We start from the raw sequence: 6783 nt of genomic DNA on the forward strand, positions 1-6783 counted from the left end.
TGAATATGTGTTTGAAATTCACTACTCGACTGAGGGACCTTTACAAATAATTGTATGTGTGGGGTACAGAAATTAGGTAGTCATTCAAAAATCATGTTAACACTATTGTGACACACAGAGTGAGTCCATGCAAATCTTTACTCCTGGGTTGAATATGTCGACTGCGAGCCAGGCCCAATCGCCCAACATCAGTGCCCGACCACACTAATGCTCTTGTGGCTGAATGGAAGCAAGTCCCCGCAGCAATGATCCGATATCTAGTGGAAAGCCTTCCCAGAAGAGTGGAGGCTGTTATAGCAGCAAAGTGGGGACCAACTTTGTACGTGGACACCTGCCGCATGCTCATATGTGGAGCACATAGAACAGCGGATATTCTTGGAAAAAGTTATATATTGAAATAGAGCTCACGTCTTCAATTTGTTGAGTTATTTGACAAAGGTAAGTGTTTTAGAAACTGCAGAATCTGCTCTTTATGAAACTACAGTATATGATCAAAACGTCTTACCGGCATGTCACTCTGTAGGAGGATTTCTCTTCATATACAATTTGACAAGTGATAATATTGTCACCCATTTTCACTTTAGTATTATTATTATTATTTGTATGTGTGTGAAATTATACTTAACAAAAACAAATGCAACATGCAAACATTTCAAAATATTTACTGAGTTACTGTTCATATAAGGAAATCAGTCAACTGAAATAAATTAATTAGGCCCTAATCTATGGATTTCACGTGACTGGGAATACAGATATGCTTCTGTTGGTCACAGATACCTTAAAACAAAGTTAGGCAGGTGGATCAGAAAACCAGCCAGTATCTGGTGTGATCACCATTTGCCTCATGCAGCGCGACACATCTCCTTCGCATAGAGTTAATCAGGCTGTTGATCAGGCTGTTGTCCCACTCCTTTTCACAGGTTGTGCGAAGTTGCTGGATATTGACGGGAACTGGAACACGCTGTCATAAACTTAGATCCAGAGCACCCCAAACATGCTCAATGGGTGACATGTCTGGTGAGTATGCAGGCCATGGAAGAACTGGGACAGTTTCAGCTTCAAGGAACTGTGTACAGAACCTTGCGACATGGGGCTTTATCATGCTGAAACAAGAAGTGATGGCGGGCAGATGAATGGCACGACAACGGGCCTCGGGATCTCGTCACGGTATCACTGTGCATTCAAATTACTATCGATTAAAATGCAATTCTGTTTGTGATATTAAGATTCTAACATGGACATAGTTAGGAAAAGTCAAGTACGGAGGGGACATGACTTTAAAAATGGCGGAGTACAAAAAAATTTACATTCGTTTTGCCTCGCCCTCGGCTTCTCTAGTGTTAAAATATTTTCTAACAAGTAAAGGTAGACCTACCAATGAGTTCTAGTTTTAACTTATATACATTTTGTTTATGAATTATTAAGTGAATAAAACTTGTAATTCTGTTACCTGTAAAAAACAATAATAATCTGTAACGGTATTACTGCAATTGAATTGGCTACGATGCGAAATCATAGTAGTCACAAACCACAGTTGGGTCATCTGCTATTGTCCCCCATTCCACTGGCACACAGTTATGTTCAGAGAGAGAGAGAGAGAGAGAGAGAGAGAGAGAGAGAGAGAGAGAGAGAGAGAGAGAGAGAGAGAGAGAGAGAGAGAGAGAGAGAGAGAGAGAGAGAGAGAGAGAGAGAGAGAGAGAGAGAGAGAGAGAGAGAGAGAGAGAGAGAGAGAGAGAGAGAGAGAGAGAGAGAGAGAGAGAGAGAGAGAGAGAGAGAGAGAGAGAGAGAGAGAGAGAGAGAGAGAGAGAGAGAGAGAGAGAGAGAGAGAGAGAGAGAGAGAGAGAGAGAGAGAGAGAGAGAGAGAGAGAGAGAGAGAGAGAGAGAGAGAGAGAGAGAGAGAGAGAGAGAGAGAGAGAGAGAGAGAGAGAGAGAGAGAGAGAGAGAGAGAGAGAGAGAGAGAGAGAGAGAGAGAGAGAGAGAGAGAGAGAGAGAGAGATCGTAGTAGATCTCTCTCTCTGTGTTTACTGTAACCATCATCCTCACTTACTGAGCTCTCACCAATGTCCATGGAATTTGAATAAGTAGTGGAAATTTGGTCTGTCCTCCCGGTCTTCCACAGATGTCGTTTCTTGGACTGGCCTTGATTTGGCCCAAACATAGACGTCTATGTTTCACAAGTTTGGACAGAACAGTAAAGTAGGTACAGTAGAGTATAGATCAGTACAGTACTGTAGAGCAGAGTACAGTATTTTTAATTGAACCTATATTTAACTAGGCAAGTCAGTGAAGAACAAATTCTTATTTACAACGACGGCCGAACCCGGACGACGCTGGGCCAATTGTGCGCCTCCCTATGGGACTCCTAATCACGGCCGGGTGTGATACAGCCTGGAATTGAACCAGAGACTGTAGTGACGCCCTTCCACTGAGATGCAGTGCCTTAGACCACGGAGCCACTCGGGAGCAGTACCTTATTGAATTGTACTGTTCTCAACTGAACTGAACTATATTCTACTTTACTGTACTCTACCCTAGTGTGCTGTGCTAAGATGTCCAAACTTGTGAAACATAAACGTCTATGATGGATTTAGATTTGATTCGGTCCGGACCAACCAAATGCAATCTTATTTGGGGGCAGAGCTCATTTGAATAATAGCCAGTGTGTAGAATAATAACCAAATACGCAAAGGAGGATATTGCATATTTATATCTTTGTGCCTATTCAGGACACATCACCATGAAAAGAATGATATTCATTTCCATAACTTTGCATTTCTGTATAGTACAGATCGGGGACCCATGATGAAATGTTGTTACTGTGATTCTGTAACTGAGCGTAAATGCACTTCACTTACTCTAGTTCAATAACCAAAAGAGTCGAGGTTGTTATGTCATAGCTGACATCTGCAGACATCTTTGAATTTTAATTCGTAGTAGATATTTAACATTAAAAAAACTGAGGGAGATTTTACCAAAATTCGCTTAAAAAACTTTGCATCTGTACAGTTATTTCAATCAGATGCTTCATGCCAATAGGGAGCACATGGGCACGTGCCCCCTCCGATTTGTCCATATATACAGTACCAGTCAAAAGTTTGGACACACCTACTCATTCAAGGGTTTTCCTTATTTTTGTACTATTTTATACATTGTAGAATTATAGTGAAGACATCAAAACTATGAAATAACACATGGAATATTGTAGTAACCCAAAAAGTGTTCAACAAATCAAAATATATTTTATATTTGAGATTCTTCAAAGTAGCCACCCTTAGCCTTCATGGAAGCTTTGCACACTCTTGGAATTCTCTCAACCAGCTTCACCTGGAATGCTTCTCCAACAATCTTGAAGGAGTTCCCGCATATGCTGAGCACCCCATCACACTCCTTCTTGGTCAAATAGCCCTTACACAGCCTGGGGGTGTGTTGGGTCATTGTGCTGTTGAAAAACCAATGATAGTCCCACTAAGCGCAAATCAGATGGGATGGTGTATCGCTGCAGAATGCTGTGGTAGCCATGCTGGTTAAGTGTGCTTTGAATTCTAAATAAATCACAGACAGTGTCACCAGCAAAGCAGCCCCACACCATCACACCTCCTCCTCCATGCTCACGGTGGTAACCATACATGCAGAGATCATCCATTCACCTACTCTGCGTCTCACAAAGACACGCCGGTTGGAACCAAAAATCTCAAATTTGGACTCATCAGACCAAAGGACAGTTTTCCACCGGTCTAATGTCCATTGCTCGTGCTTCTTGGCCCAAGCAAGTCTCTTCTTAATATTGGTGTCCTTTAGTAGTGGTTTCTTTGCAGCATTTCAACCATGAAGGCCTGATTCACACAGTCTCCTCTGAACAGTTGATGTTGAGATGTGTCTGTTACTTGAACTTTGAAGCATTTATTTGGGCTGCAATTTCTGAGGCTGGTAACTCTAATGAACTTATCCTCTGCAGCAGAGGTAACTCTGGGTCTTCCTTTCCTGTGGCGGTACTCATGAGAGCCAGTTTTATCCTGTTAGGGCTGCAAGCCCGATATCGGTACACCTCTGACAACATCCAGCTCAAGTGCAGGGCGCGAAATTCAAAATCTATTTTTTTTAAATATTTAACTTTCACACATTAACAAGTCCAATACAGCATTTGAAAGATAAACATCTTGTCAATCCAGCCAACATGTCCGATTTTTTAAATGTTTTACAGAGAAAACACCACATATATTTATGTTAGCTCACCACCAAATAAAAAAGAGGACAGACATTTTTCACAGCACAAGTACGATGAAGTAGCATGCACAAGCCAACCTAACTAACCTAAAACCAACCTAAATAACCTAGAAAAAACTACCTCAGATGACAGTCCTATAACATGTTACACAATAAATCTATGTTTTGTTCAAAAAAATTGCATATTTTAGCTATAAATCAGTTTTACATTACTGCTACCATCATAGCTACAGTCAGAAATCGCACGGGAGTAGCCAGAGAAAATACAGACACCAACGTCAACTACTAATTACACATCAGAAAACATTTCAGAGAAATATATGGTGGATAGCTAATGAAAGACAAAGATCTTGTGAATAAAGCCAATATTTCAGATTTTTAAAATGTTTTACAGCGAAAACACCACATATATTTATGTTAGCTCACCACCAAATACAAAAGACAGACAGACATTTTTCACAGCAACGGTAGCATGCAAGTAGCATGCACAAAGCTAACCAAACTAACCTAGAACCAACCTAAATAACCTAGAACCAACCTAAATAACCTAGAAAAAACTCCCTCAGATGACAGTCCTATAACATGTTACACAATAAATCTATGTTTTGTTCGAAGAATTTGCATATTTTAGCTATAAATCAGTTTTACATTACTGCTACCATCTTAGCCACCATCATAGCTACAGTCAGAAATCGCACGGCAGTAGCCAGAGAAAATACAGACACCAACGTCAACTACTAATTACACATCAGAAAACATTTCAGAAAAATATATGGTGGATAGCTAATGAAAGAGAAAGATCTTGTGAATACAGACAATATTTCCGATTTCTGAAGTGTTTTACAGCGAAAACACAATATATCGTTATATTAGCTTACTACAATAGCTAACACACAGCAGCATTGATTCTAGTCAAACGCTAGCGATAGCACAGTTCGACAGATATATGAAAAAGCATCCCAAATTGGGTCCTTATCTTTGTTGATTTTCCATCAGAATGTTCTCCAAAGGGTCCTTTGTTCAGAACCGTCTTCATTTGGACCCAGAACGAACGATGTCCCTCTTGAATTAGCATGGCACACTGGCCATGCCGTGCTAACCTCTCCGTCTTGACAAAATTCTTGCGTCGCATCACGTCTAAAGTCCAGAATAAATTTCAATAATATAATTAAAGTATATTGAAAAAACATACTTTAGGATGATATTGTGACATGTATCAAATAAAATCGAAGCCGGAGGTCATATTCACCTATAACGAGGGTTTTCCAGGAGCGCAGTCCAGTTTCTACTTCGCGCCCAGAAAAAAAAATAAAGTGCGCACTTCTCACTCCAAGATGTTGTTTTCAGTCCCTGACAGAGATAATCAAGTCATTTCTTCTCTCACTTCCGCATGACACCCAGGGGAAGGCGTGTGACGTGTTTGTACAGTCCTAAGTGCCAAGGCCTTTTATAGAGAGTATCTTGAAGAGAGACATAGCTTCTTGGAAATTTCACTTCCGGATAGAAAATGGGCTGTAAAAAGAGTTATGTTTCACTTAGAGAAATAATTAAACCTGTTTTAGAAACTAGACAGTGTTTTCTATCCAATTGTAATAATAATATGCATATTGTACGAGCAAGAATTGAGTACGAGGCCGTTTGAAATGGCCACCTCTTTCCAGGTTACTCACTGCTGATACTCACTGCTGATATTTGAGCCATAAGAGGTTTTAACATAGCGCTTGATGATTTGCACTTGAAGAAACGTTCAAAGTTCTCAATTTTCCAGATTGACTGGACTTTCACTTTTCTTTGCTTATTTGAGCTGTTCTTGCCATGATATGGACTTGGTATTTTACCAACTAGGGCTATCTTCTGTACACCACCCCTACCTTGTCACAACACTACTGATTGTCTCAAATGCATTAAGAAGGGAAGGGCTATCTTCTGTATACCACCTCTACCTTGTCACAAATGAACTTTTAACAAGGCACACCTGAACTGGTTGAGAGAATGCCAAGAGTGTGCAAAGCTGTCATCAAGGCTAAGGGTGGCTACTTAGAATCTCAAATCTAAAATATATTTCATTCACTTTTTTTGGTTTCTACATGATTCCATATTTGTTATTTCATTGATGTCTTCACTATTTTTCTACAATGTAGAAAATAGTAAAAAGAAATAAAAACCCTTTAATGAGAAGGTGTGTCCTAACTTTTGACTGGTACTGTATCTAGAATTAAACCCGTCTCACAGCCCTTTCTCCTGTTTCCCGATTGCCTGCTGTCCTGTACCTGCCTGAATCTGATATGGATTACGACTTTTGCCTGCCCCTTGTACTTGAATGAACTCTGAGACTCGCACTATCCACCTCCTGTGTCTGCATCTGGGTCTTAGCCTGAGCCGTGATAACTGGTGACTTTGGACAAGAAATTACCTGGCAGAGATTACAATCTATCCAATCACACTTCTCCTTTTTATCATCTCAGATAGGCCTTTTCAGGGAGAATCAAGATTTTAGTTGGATATCCAAAATAAGCCTCGGTCCATCCATATGCAATTTTGCCTGGTCCTACTCCTGAA

At 40.3% G+C, this 6783-nt stretch overlaps 1 long non-coding RNA gene across 1 annotated transcript; it reads right to left on the minus strand.

Moving 5' to 3' along the window:
• Positions 1-4180: 4180 nt before the first annotated feature.
• On the minus strand, positions 4181-5506 carry LOC139563260 (uncharacterized). Its single transcript, XR_011672520.1, has 2 exons — positions 5474-5506; positions 4181-5361 (listed from the first exon to the last, which is right to left on the minus strand). It is a non-coding gene; the product is annotated as an uncharacterized lncRNA (long non-coding RNA).
• Positions 5507-6783: the final 1277 nt, after the last annotated feature.

The sequence above is a fragment of the Salvelinus alpinus genome, chromosome 33 (assembly GCF_045679555.1).
Source record: "Salvelinus alpinus chromosome 33, SLU_Salpinus.1, whole genome shotgun sequence".
In the NCBI taxonomy this organism is placed as follows: domain Eukaryota; kingdom Metazoa; phylum Chordata; class Actinopteri; order Salmoniformes; family Salmonidae; genus Salvelinus; species Salvelinus alpinus.